Source organism: Triplophysa rosa, linkage group LG6 (assembly GCF_024868665.1).
Source record: "Triplophysa rosa linkage group LG6, Trosa_1v2, whole genome shotgun sequence".
In the NCBI taxonomy this organism is placed as follows: Eukaryota; Metazoa; Chordata; class Actinopteri; order Cypriniformes; family Nemacheilidae; genus Triplophysa; species Triplophysa rosa.
Window position 1 is genome coordinate 16389318 of NC_079895.1, and position 11424 is coordinate 16400741.

Here is an 11424-nt window from a genome sequence, read left to right on the forward strand (position 1 = left end):
TGAAGTAGATAGACAGAAAATGTCAGGCATGTGTGCATGTTTTCAGATCAATTAACAGTTTTTTGCAAGAAATTTAAAGGCACGTGGAACTTCAGTAAAGTTGAGTGAAATGTTTCTCATTATCTTTTGATCTGTATGCTTTTTTCTTACAAAAAAATTCTTGACAAAATGTCAAGAAAAAAAATTCTGCAAATTTTAGGCAAAATGTGACCACTGAATATGCTAAATGATTTTTGTTGCAACAATTCCCATATTTCCAAAATGTGGAAAAACATGAATAAATGAGTAGGTGTACTAAAACTTTTGACCATTTGTAAATACATACATTATCATATTCTGTACATACATACATATACAGTACATACATGACATACTGTCTTAAATATTTTAACATACAAAATGACATATTTCCCTTTAAGGAAAATAGGTATAGATATGTGATTTAATAAGACAAGTGTTCTTATTTCATTGTTTCATTTTGCAATTTTTCATTCTGCTTGCAAACTCCCAGATGTCTTCTCACACTCATCTAAAGGCACAGACATAATAACTTTTGAATGTGATTTCACAATAAGGTTTCACCAGCCATTTACCCTATGGCTCTACAAAAGGATGTGAAATGGACAGGTCAGTCAGCATGTAACTTAAGACGGGAAGAAACATCAGCGTGATACCTCAATCTTCCTCACTGTCTCCTGGCCACAGGGGAGGGATTTCAAAAGTGATGAAGAGAAATCGGGATGATTGGACTTGGCATCTCACACTCTGGATGCTGCAGGAGAGGTGGCCCAGCCCCGGGCGGTCTCAGACTTTACAGGGTGAGGGATCGCAGGGGAAAGGAGACTTGGCAGCCTAACTTCCTCTCTGCCTGTGAGAGGCCCTAATTAGCACAGCTTTACCCCGCTTTTTAAAACACTCACTCCTCTCTCACATTCTGTCCATCTTCTGATATTCTTACATCTGTTACTTTTGTACAGATGTTCCAGGTAAGTTGAGGACATTGAAAGAACTAATAAAAAATGAGGATAATTTGAGTATGATACGACAACACTTTTGTTGATAATATCACATAGCGAAAAGGCACGAGGTATGATGCATTTCAGCTTACACTGGACAAGAAGAGGCTTGAATGACAATGAATCTCGGAATAGACGTCTCTTTGACTAAAAGCTGTAAAAACAGTTCACATGGTTTAGTATGATCATACTAAAATATTAACCTAACTTATTCTTGTCTTAGTGTCTTTAAGAGCTATTTTTTAATGATCAGTGCACGTGGCTTTACACAGCAGCTGAAAAAGAGCAGGTAGTTGTTTCCTGTCTAAAATCATCCATCATTCTCTTATCTCTCTTCAGCAATCTCTGCTATGTGTCAGTATGCCTGCAGGATCTCTGGACTCTCTCTGTGAATTTCCCATCACCTGGTCCTTATTGGCCTATATATATGTGCATAGACTAAAATGTACTGAAGCGCATTTTATATCATGCCATGACATTTACTCTGTCCAATGGTTTGTTATATTATGTTTTACTTTGCCATTGAAGTGATGTAAAAATATACACTGAACCCCAGAAAACATTTTTTTGCTAAACAGGAAGTGACTATGTAATATGACAGACCGTTTTCAGCAGCTGTTGGACATCAGTGATGTTAGGCGTGGAGGCAGTGGTTTGATTTGATCCCAGAGAGCCATGCAAGAGACTATTTTTCTCCTTGCATAAGCGGAAAAACTTTAATACAGAATATTGACTCAAATCAGCCTTGCCTTCTGAATACTTTGACATTCATACAACGGTCTTCTGCAGAACACAAAACAAGATATTCTGAAGAATATTGGTAACCAAACAATGCCGGTACCCATTCACTTCTATTGTATAAACACAGAAAGGAAGGTAAGGGTACCGCCATTGTTGGGTTACCAACATTCTTGAAAATATCTTCTTTTGTGTTCTGCAGAAGAAAGAAAGTCAAAACAGGTTTGGAATGACAAGTTGGTGGGTACAGAACCACAGAATTTTCATTTTTGGGTGAACTAACACTTTAAGTTGTATTTCAGGCATATTGTAAAGCAACTATTTGTTGACGAGTGCATGTCCCGCATCCTGTTCAACACTCTGTCACGTTTGCAATGACCAGTCAACACTGTTGACTATAAAATGTCTGCAATAGGTTTATCTGCGTGAAGAACACAGAGATGGAGAATCTATTAATTTTGAGACACGGGGGAGACGAGGGTTTCAGATGGGAATCTAAATGGAAAAACAGACTCAGTAGATAAAGAGAACTCATTCTCAAGGCTGCAGTCAGTCTGTGGGCCGGTCACGACTCCAACACATGTACTGTCCGCTTATCAAGTTTATGAATGTACCATTTTTAAAGTCAGTGCAGACAGCATTCTGTTGGATCACACTAACATTTAGGATGGGAGATGAATGTTGCATTTAGGTGCAACACAGCAATAACACTTAAGTTTAACCTTGTGTTTGTGAAACAAGCAACTCACACAAGACTTTCCATCTCAAGACTGTGAGTTTGATGGAGTAGTCTCTTCCCCTCTCCATTATTTTCTGGCACCCCCTCTGCCTTCAAACTAGATCTTTCAAATATGATAAATACTTTGGCCAGATCCCATCCCTCAGTGCGCTCTCGCAGTGAAAACGCTCACCCCAAAAGTCTGGATTCAATTTCTGAAAAAATGGAAAGCTTGTGAAGAGAGAGGGGTGGGGGGATAAAGTCTTGCCTTGTAAATCCATTATTGTTCAGGATATACTCCAAATCCAGCTTTAATAGAAGTGTTTGTTTAGGATATACTCTCAATCCACCAGTACATAATCCCATTCACGGAGTAGGGTTTAGCAGTACAAATAAATATGGTAATGGATCTTCCCCACATATCGGTAGAGAGGCAGTTACAGCAGCCGTGCTCGATCTTTTCCAGATGGCATCGATAGATCACATTATTTACATGCTGAGTATTCGGTTTCCACGGCAACGCTGGCTACATTTTTGCGCGCGTCTCCGCGGCGCGCCGCCTGTTTTGTGCCTCGCCTGCCCTGATTGCTGAGGAATGAAGCTCGTTTTCATTAGGATGCTGATGCACAGATGTAGTGCCCCATAAATGCACATTCTCTGCTGTCTTTGCGTTGCCTATGATATCTGATCCCCTCATTTAGTGCACATTAAAGGCTAATCATGTCTATCATTTCCATTAACCGGCTCATTCAGCCATGCTCTGCGGTCACATGTGCTTCATTATGCCCCATCCCTCTCACTGCTCATATGGTTTGTTAACTTACGGCATGATCCTAATAGTTATTCTCTGTGTTTGCTCTGTTTTAAGCATTTATCGTTGATTAAACATCATTTGAGCCTCTTTATAAGGTCCGTCCACTAGAGGGTAACCTATGATCATAGAACTGACCCACGACCTCTGGGATGTGACGGAGTGTGGAGGGATTCCTCGTATTTGCTTTTAAAGATTTATTTTTGGTTCGTGGTTGAAAAGGTCTGCAGAAGATACAATCTGCGATTTCTTAAATAGCAGGTTAACATAATTGTGACTATTTCTTAGCTTTGATTTGTTTTTGTATTACTACGACTTTCCGAATGTTGTCAAAATTGTCATTGGCAAACAGACATATCGCGTCTTTAGACTCACTAATAATAGGAAACAGCATTAAATATTACACAACTTTATTCTGTTCTTTCTATTTTTTATTCTACTTTATTCTGTTTTTATTCTTTTATTTCTTTATAGTTGTATGCTATAATTATAGTTACTTTTAAAATTAACAAAATGTTTAGTTTAAGAAAATATTTGAATCAGTATAAAAGAATCAGCAGTTACACGTTGTTCAGAATGATTTTATGATTTTTAAATTCCACGTTTCATTTAAAAAAAGAATAATAAATCAAACAAAAGTACATTTATAATTTACAAGTTGATCGTTTCAGTTGTTATTAATACAATTTCGCTATTTGTCATAAGCGTTCTGAACTGGACTTATTTTGAACTGCACATGCAGGTCTTGATGATTTGTTGTGAGATTATTTATATTCCCCAGCAGTACACATGCCTTGTAGTATTAATATTGTTACTAGTCGTAACCCACACTTGACTGAACCTTGAAGGGCTAATTTTTCTGAAATGTATTTGACTTTTTCTAGCAATTTTGACACTTTTGAGTACAGTTAATATTTGCTGCTGAGCCCACTCCTTTTATTGTAGGCTACACAGTACTCATACAGTATTGAAAATTCCCATACAAAAAATGATTAAGAATTCAGAAGTGGTTCTGAATTCAGAGTGGTTTTATTAATGTGAAGTAAAATGTGGAAAAACAGAAATATTGGCCTCGTATTTTCAGTATATATGATCTGACCTGTCATACTATAGCTGGTTGGGCACAAGCTGCCATGATCTTTAAATAATATTTAAAACTGGCTGTAAAAATCTGCAAGTAATGTGAAATAATTGTTTGAAAAACTGTAAAAGCATTTTTATGTTTTCAGGCTTAGCAATAAAACTTGCCAGCCTTAGAAAGCCTGTTGCCTATAACACAGCAGGTCTTTATACTTTGTGTAATCTCTCTATTTGCAGTCTTGTTCTATTTTCAAAGTTTATATTCTGTATATGAAGGACCCCTGTTTTCAGTTTTTCTATACATCAATCTAAAAATAAAAAAACATATACAGACAATTCACACAAGTTCACAAGTTAAAAAATAAGTTAAGTTTCACAAGTTAAAAATATATTATCAATATGCCTGTATTTGCTTAATATATTTATGTTAACAATTGCAGATATATTTTGCTCAATAAAACAGAAACATGAAAATTGATGTAGCTCTTATAGATTTTATATAAATTGTTGACATCTGGAAAAATAAAGGCGTATTAGATTACATAAAGACTCAAATTAATGAATTAATTCACATATTAATTAATGTATTAATTTACATATATGAATAATCGTATTAAATTATCTTCTCAGTCTTCTTATCTTCCAAAGTCTCAGTATTTTTTTAATATTTTCTAATAATTCTAACTTTTGATTCTCTTCTGTCCACATAATGAACTGAGAACTGCAGATATTTGTGCTGCTATATTTGCTGATTTGCTTGCTTCTTCAATTACCCATGTAAAATGTTTATGGTTTCTTTTAAATTCGTGTTATTATTTGGACAGACATATATAGGATACGAAAAGAGATTCCATCTGTCGCAGGTATACGGCTGGCCTTCACCCACTTATCTATTCAGGAAAACTGCAGTAAATCAGAGATCCTCCACTCTAAAAAAATAATGCTTTAGCAAAAGTGGTTCTTGGATCGTAATCTAGGGGAACCACTTTTAGTGCTATATTGAACCATATTTTGATGCTTCAGTGGTTCTTCAGCAGTTCTTTGAGATGACTGAGGTGCTATATAGAACCGCTGAAGAACCATACAGGGGCTTAACAGGTTCTTTATACGGAAACGGTGCTATATAGCACCTCGGTCACCCCAAAGAACCTCTGAAGATATGATGCTATATAGCACTAAAAGTGGTTCCCCTATGATTACGAGCAAAGAACCACTTTTAGTGCTATTGATGTGGAAAAAATAATGATCTTGTAGTTCAAAAAATCTCTCCAGGTCCAGGTGTCAAAGAGTTAACTTTATTTGCTCGAATCAAACAAAGTGAGATGTTCCAAGTCATCTGAAAACCAAGTGTTTTCCAGTCTACAGTTATAGTAAAACTTCTGCAAGGTGGTTCTTTCTAAAACCAATCAGGTAGATTCCCGTTATCTCTTATTTTTTATTAACCAATTGATGTTTTTCTGCCACCAATATATCCCAGGCAACAAGGTGCATATTTATTCGTGGCAGACTGGCTATTACCTAATTTTTTTAATATATTTTTACACAATGGTACAGATTTACAATGGTCTCCTCATATGAAATCATCAAAAATCACTGGACTATGCCCGTATCTTAGTTACCAGTGGTCTGTGGAAAGTACCTAGGTTTTCAAAGTCTCAACTCTTGAACTTTTAGGCCGCAGGCCTCTGAGGCCTTACTGGATTTTTCAGTGGTTCATAGTGCTCAAATGTGCTCTTAAACATGCTTAAAGTGACATTAAGTGCATTTATATGAACAATCATTGGTTACAGGTACAGATTGTATCATTAAATCATCAATTCATCTTCAAATCATCATCATAAACCTACTTATATGTAATCATTCTTGGTTAAGTGTGATTTCAGAACATCCCACTAACACATCTATGTCTACTAATGTTCCTATGAATACTTCTTAATACTGTTTTAGGTATTTCTCATTAGTATAATAACTGTGGTGAATAACAGTGCTCAATTCATGTTAAATATATCTTGATTGTGCCCATATGTGCTCATATGTGCTCAGAAATTACACAATACTATAGAGCACCATTTTTTTAGAGTGTGTTTCTTCTCAAAGCCACATATTGTACATTTTATTAAAGTTTCTAATTACATGCAAATGCTCAAAGCAGTTTTTTGTCTTATGTGTGTACTCCACAGATACAGATACATTTATCAATACATCATGGCCCTCAATATTTCCAGCTTACTAGAACTAGTGTATAGTTCTGTTATACATATGACATAGGACATTTCCTGTACATTTTTAATGTCACTAACAGCAAATTAGTAATGTGTACAAATCTTAAATTGAAATGCACGGCAAACATTTCACTGATTCTGTGTGTATTGTCGAGTCTCAGAAGCCCTTTGATACAAATCACTGTATCCTCTTCTGTGGAAGTCTTCCTACCACTGCTTATACCAACAGCAGCTTTGAGTCTGCCGTTGAGAATGCATATTACGCTGAAATAAGATGCAAACTGAAATTTTAAGGTTTTCCGCAGCTAGAAGAAGGAGGTTCCAGGCTTGTGACATCATTGTAAAGTGATACCCATTACATACTCTGAAGAGTAGTGTGCTGACAGCAGCAGGGCCTGTAAGGGGAACACCGATACTGTACACATACACAGACCCGGATTAAGAATTCAGGGGCCCCTGGGCACAAGTGTCTTGTAGACCAAATTACAAGACACATACACACGTGCGCACAATAAAGTTTTGAATTAACCTATAGGGTACAACATGTAGGAAACACCTCTATCTTATACAGGATTACATTGCCAAGTTACAAACTATGATCACAACCTGAAGGACAATATCAACACTTGTACACATTCTCCATCAGGATTTACCTGCATACTGTAACTCACTGGCATTTGCAAGCACACACTGCCTCACATACCTATTAATTCAGTTCTATTAGATTCTTCCATTCACACACAAACGCCGGATTCACAAAACTGTTCTTAAGAGAAAATATAAGAACTTCATTAAGATAAATTATAGGACGTTCTTAAGAATATTCTTAAGTGTAATTCTCAAATATTTTCTTATAAACATCTTAATTTTTCTAAGAATAAAAGGGCAGACTTTGTCAATGATTATACTATAAGAGTAATTTGTCCATTTGTTAAACTTTAACAACGTCAACGTTAACGGCATTAACGTATATTAAATATTTTTAAAGGTATACTTCTTTAGCCTATATGTTACAAGTCTGTGTAAGTAAACATTTTGCAATGTATGTAAAAGCACTCTGGATTTTCTAATAACAAAGGCTAAAAATCGGTAAAGTATAGAACTGATCAACATTATATCAATATAAAATTCATTATTGGCGAAGAAACACCACCAAATACATGTAAAAAAACCTCTTACCTTTTGAGATTTTAAAGTCAACCGTGAGGGTATTCTAATTTAGCCTATAGATTATATTTACAACAATAAAGCCATTCTCATTTACATATTTTCACTGTCAGTTAGTAGTTTCTATTGTCAGTTCTGACTTTTAACGCGACATCTTCTAACAAATCACCATAAAAAGCTGCAATTTTGGCTATATTTTTCTCCCCCTTGTTTGGGCCACAAGCGCGTACAGGCCCCTGGGCCTGTGCCCATAATGCCCATTGGATAATCCGGCCCTGCACATACATATGTTGCTATGCGTACTACATTATGAGTGTGGAGTAGTATGTGAGATAAAGTAAATTCAGAAGAGCACATTTGTAATGATGCACGGTGATGAAACCAGGCTTTGTGCCCAGCAGCTTTATCTGGTTATATTAATCACAGTCCTGCTCCATGTTCCTGTCTGTCCCACTCTCCCTCTCTTCACAACATCAGCATCTTTGATGGCAGCTGTAGGTCCTTTCCATTTAAACATACTGTGCATGGATTCATTTTCACAAAATGATCACAAAAGATCATTTTGCTCTTCTTATGAATATAGAATAGATATATAAAAAGAATGGGTATGGGAGTTGTAAATGTGATTAATGCAGCAGGTTAAAGGGATAGTTCATCAAAAAAAAATCTGTGGTCACTCCACCCCCCCATGTTATTCAAAACCTGTATATGACTATTTCTTCTGTCGAACACAAAATATTTTTTAAGAAATGTTTTGTGTTCATACATTGGAATTCAATGGGAGCCAATGTTCAATGTTTGTTTAAATTTGATCATTCTTTAAAATGTCTTCTTTAGACAGAAAGTCTTGCAGGTTTGGAATAAAATGAGTAAATTATAAAATATTTTTGTGTACCCCTTTATGGCATAAGAAAGATCGAAAAAAGAAAGAAAGAAAGCGATGCCCTGTTTGTCCTGAATCTTTGAGGAAAACATAACAGATGGTCTGAAATTTCCATTTAAATGAGCAATTACAGATTTTTTTCCTTGAAAAGGAATCATACTAATAATGTCCATCCTTTTAAAGCCGGTATTTTTTTGTGGTCAAATTAAGAAAAGTCTAATTTTTCCGGTATCAGTCCTCTGATACACCACATCATTATGGATTCAGAGAGCTGGATCTCATTACTCCTATTAATAACATGAAGTCATCATACCATTAATAATAATGAAAACATTTGAAAGTAAAAAGAGCAAAGAAAAAACATAAATGCAGCTTGTCAAGTCCTTTTTTATTTATTGTATGTGGCACCCAATCAAAAGTAAGCAATTATCCATTCTTTCCAATGTCTGTCACAGAAGACACACGATAGAGTTTAAAAAAAATCTGTAAAAATAAGTTCATCTTTAGGAAAAATATTAATTAAGGTATTAAGAATTATGTCAAAAGTTATGTCTGGAAGTCAGGTGTGGGTGTGAATTTGTATGATTGTAGATCGTCAAAATATAAAGTGTACAGTAAAAATGGACAAAACACTTAACTTTTAAGGTATTTATTGAACAATGTGGATTTTATTCAAATATGCACATACAAACAAAAAGATCACAGGAATAAACATAAATTGTCTACAATTGTATCAGTTATTAAAATTTGTTGATTCAAATAATATTGTATAGCCATTCTCCTGGGCCTGGACTTAATAAGCTTTGCTCATGTGTTAAATTCTTTGAACTGAGCTTTACACTTCAAGCACAACAATACAACATGCATATATTTTTTAATACATCTTTAATTGTTTATTTCAATAAAAAGTGAAGATGTCTGTTTTTGGTCACTACTTCTGGTTCTCACTGTTTTATGCTATTTTGCTTATTATATTTGTACTGGTGAAAAAAAAAGATGTTTTTTAAAGCACACAATATATTTTGATATGTAAAACTTTCTCAAGTTCAGGCAGACGGTCAGTGTTTGAACTGCTTTGTCAATATCTGCACTATATTATTGCCATAACTGTTGAACATGTCAAGGTCTGCAGTGATCCTTGTCTTTCTCATCTTGTCATAGATTTCTGATTGCCCAAGCTCACAAGTCTGCTAAATTATGGACTTTTATCATATCCTTGCTCGTGACATTCAACATGATCTTCAGCATCACCTGAATAGAGGTATGATAGAAGAGAGAGCGAAGACAGCAGATGGGAGTGAAGGAGCACGGACCCTTTTTCCACCCCCGTCACTCCTGTTCTTTCAGCGCTATAACATAGAGAGAGACAAGGTGCTGAAACACATCTCTCCTGAGGGACGACCCCCTCCCACCTCTTAGCCATATAGACACACGGCTGACTGCTTCCCTGCCTGTTCAAAAACAAGTCACACGTTTGCTTCTGACAGGCACATGTTCCACACAGCTGAGAATTGTATGTGCCTGTGCTTGCTGTGGATCCACGGTCCCAGTAAGCTCAGCTGAAATGTGACGTTCTGAATAGAGGAGAGAATGTTGCCACAGAGCCGTGAAAGAGATAACGCTACAGCCCACCCAAAGTCCGATCCCATCCGTTCGGACTTCTGCCTTCTGTGCTGCAGGCTATTCAGATACGGCATGGCTGTAATGGAAACCACTCTCCTTTCAGGAGCAAAAATTGCTTTACACAAAATACTTCTTAGCAGCTGTTTATTTTCCTTGACAGAGTTTCACGCCGAAATAGGAGGGGGAAAAACAATTCAAATATGTAGGAATTTCTAATGGCACTCCAAGAACTATCCGTCCATTTAACAAGCCAACCCATCCATCTACCTATCCATCTTCTCATCGATTCATTCATCCATCTATCGACTTGGGTGGCAGGCACCCCGTCTGCTCAGCGGACTGCAGTGTCAGAGGGGAAGGCTTGTCTGTCAGTGTCAGGATGCTGGTGTGTCAGGGAGCCGTTGATGCAGGCTGAGGCCCAGGCCTGGTTCCAGCTCTCCCCAGGCCCCTGCCCTCCTAGCCCTGCCCCGTGGTGGGCCGTGGCCCCCTGCCTCTACATATTATCACAGGTGGGCTGTTGGTTACAGCCACCCTGCCCATTCTCTCCATAGCACATCGGGGGCGGTCAATAGGCGCTGGTTCTATTACTCCGATGTGGGGCAACGGAAGAAACTTGGTCGGGCGAGATCCATGAGGGTGGTTGAGTGGATAGATGTGTGGTGAGGAGATGAACAATTAGCGATCGGGGAGTGCGATGAAAGAGGTCGACATTTGTGCAGAAGACAGACAGCCTTGAAGCAAGCAGTACGGGTGCAAAAGAGTTGACAGCTAAAGTGTCACATGAATTATTAAAATGATGCATATGCTTCATTGACTTTTGCCTCTGCAGTATCACAAATATATATGCACAAATATATCAACGTTGACCGCAGCCATATTTTGTTTGTTATTTAGTTACACTCTGAAGTGAAATCTTATCTTTGCATAAAACGTATAAATAAACAGACGTATTGTTGTTGTAGGACAAAGGAACCTCAGTAAAGTCAAAGAGAATGTTATTCAGGGACCACACACACTCACACATTGAGATTAGCCACATATTATTTTTCCAAAGTCTATCACAGTAGGTGTGCTGCCAGTTCGGTCTCTGCATACCCAACCCCTCATTTCTCTTCTCTTTCTCATTCTCTCTGTCTTTTCACACTCTTACCCACACAAAATGGCAA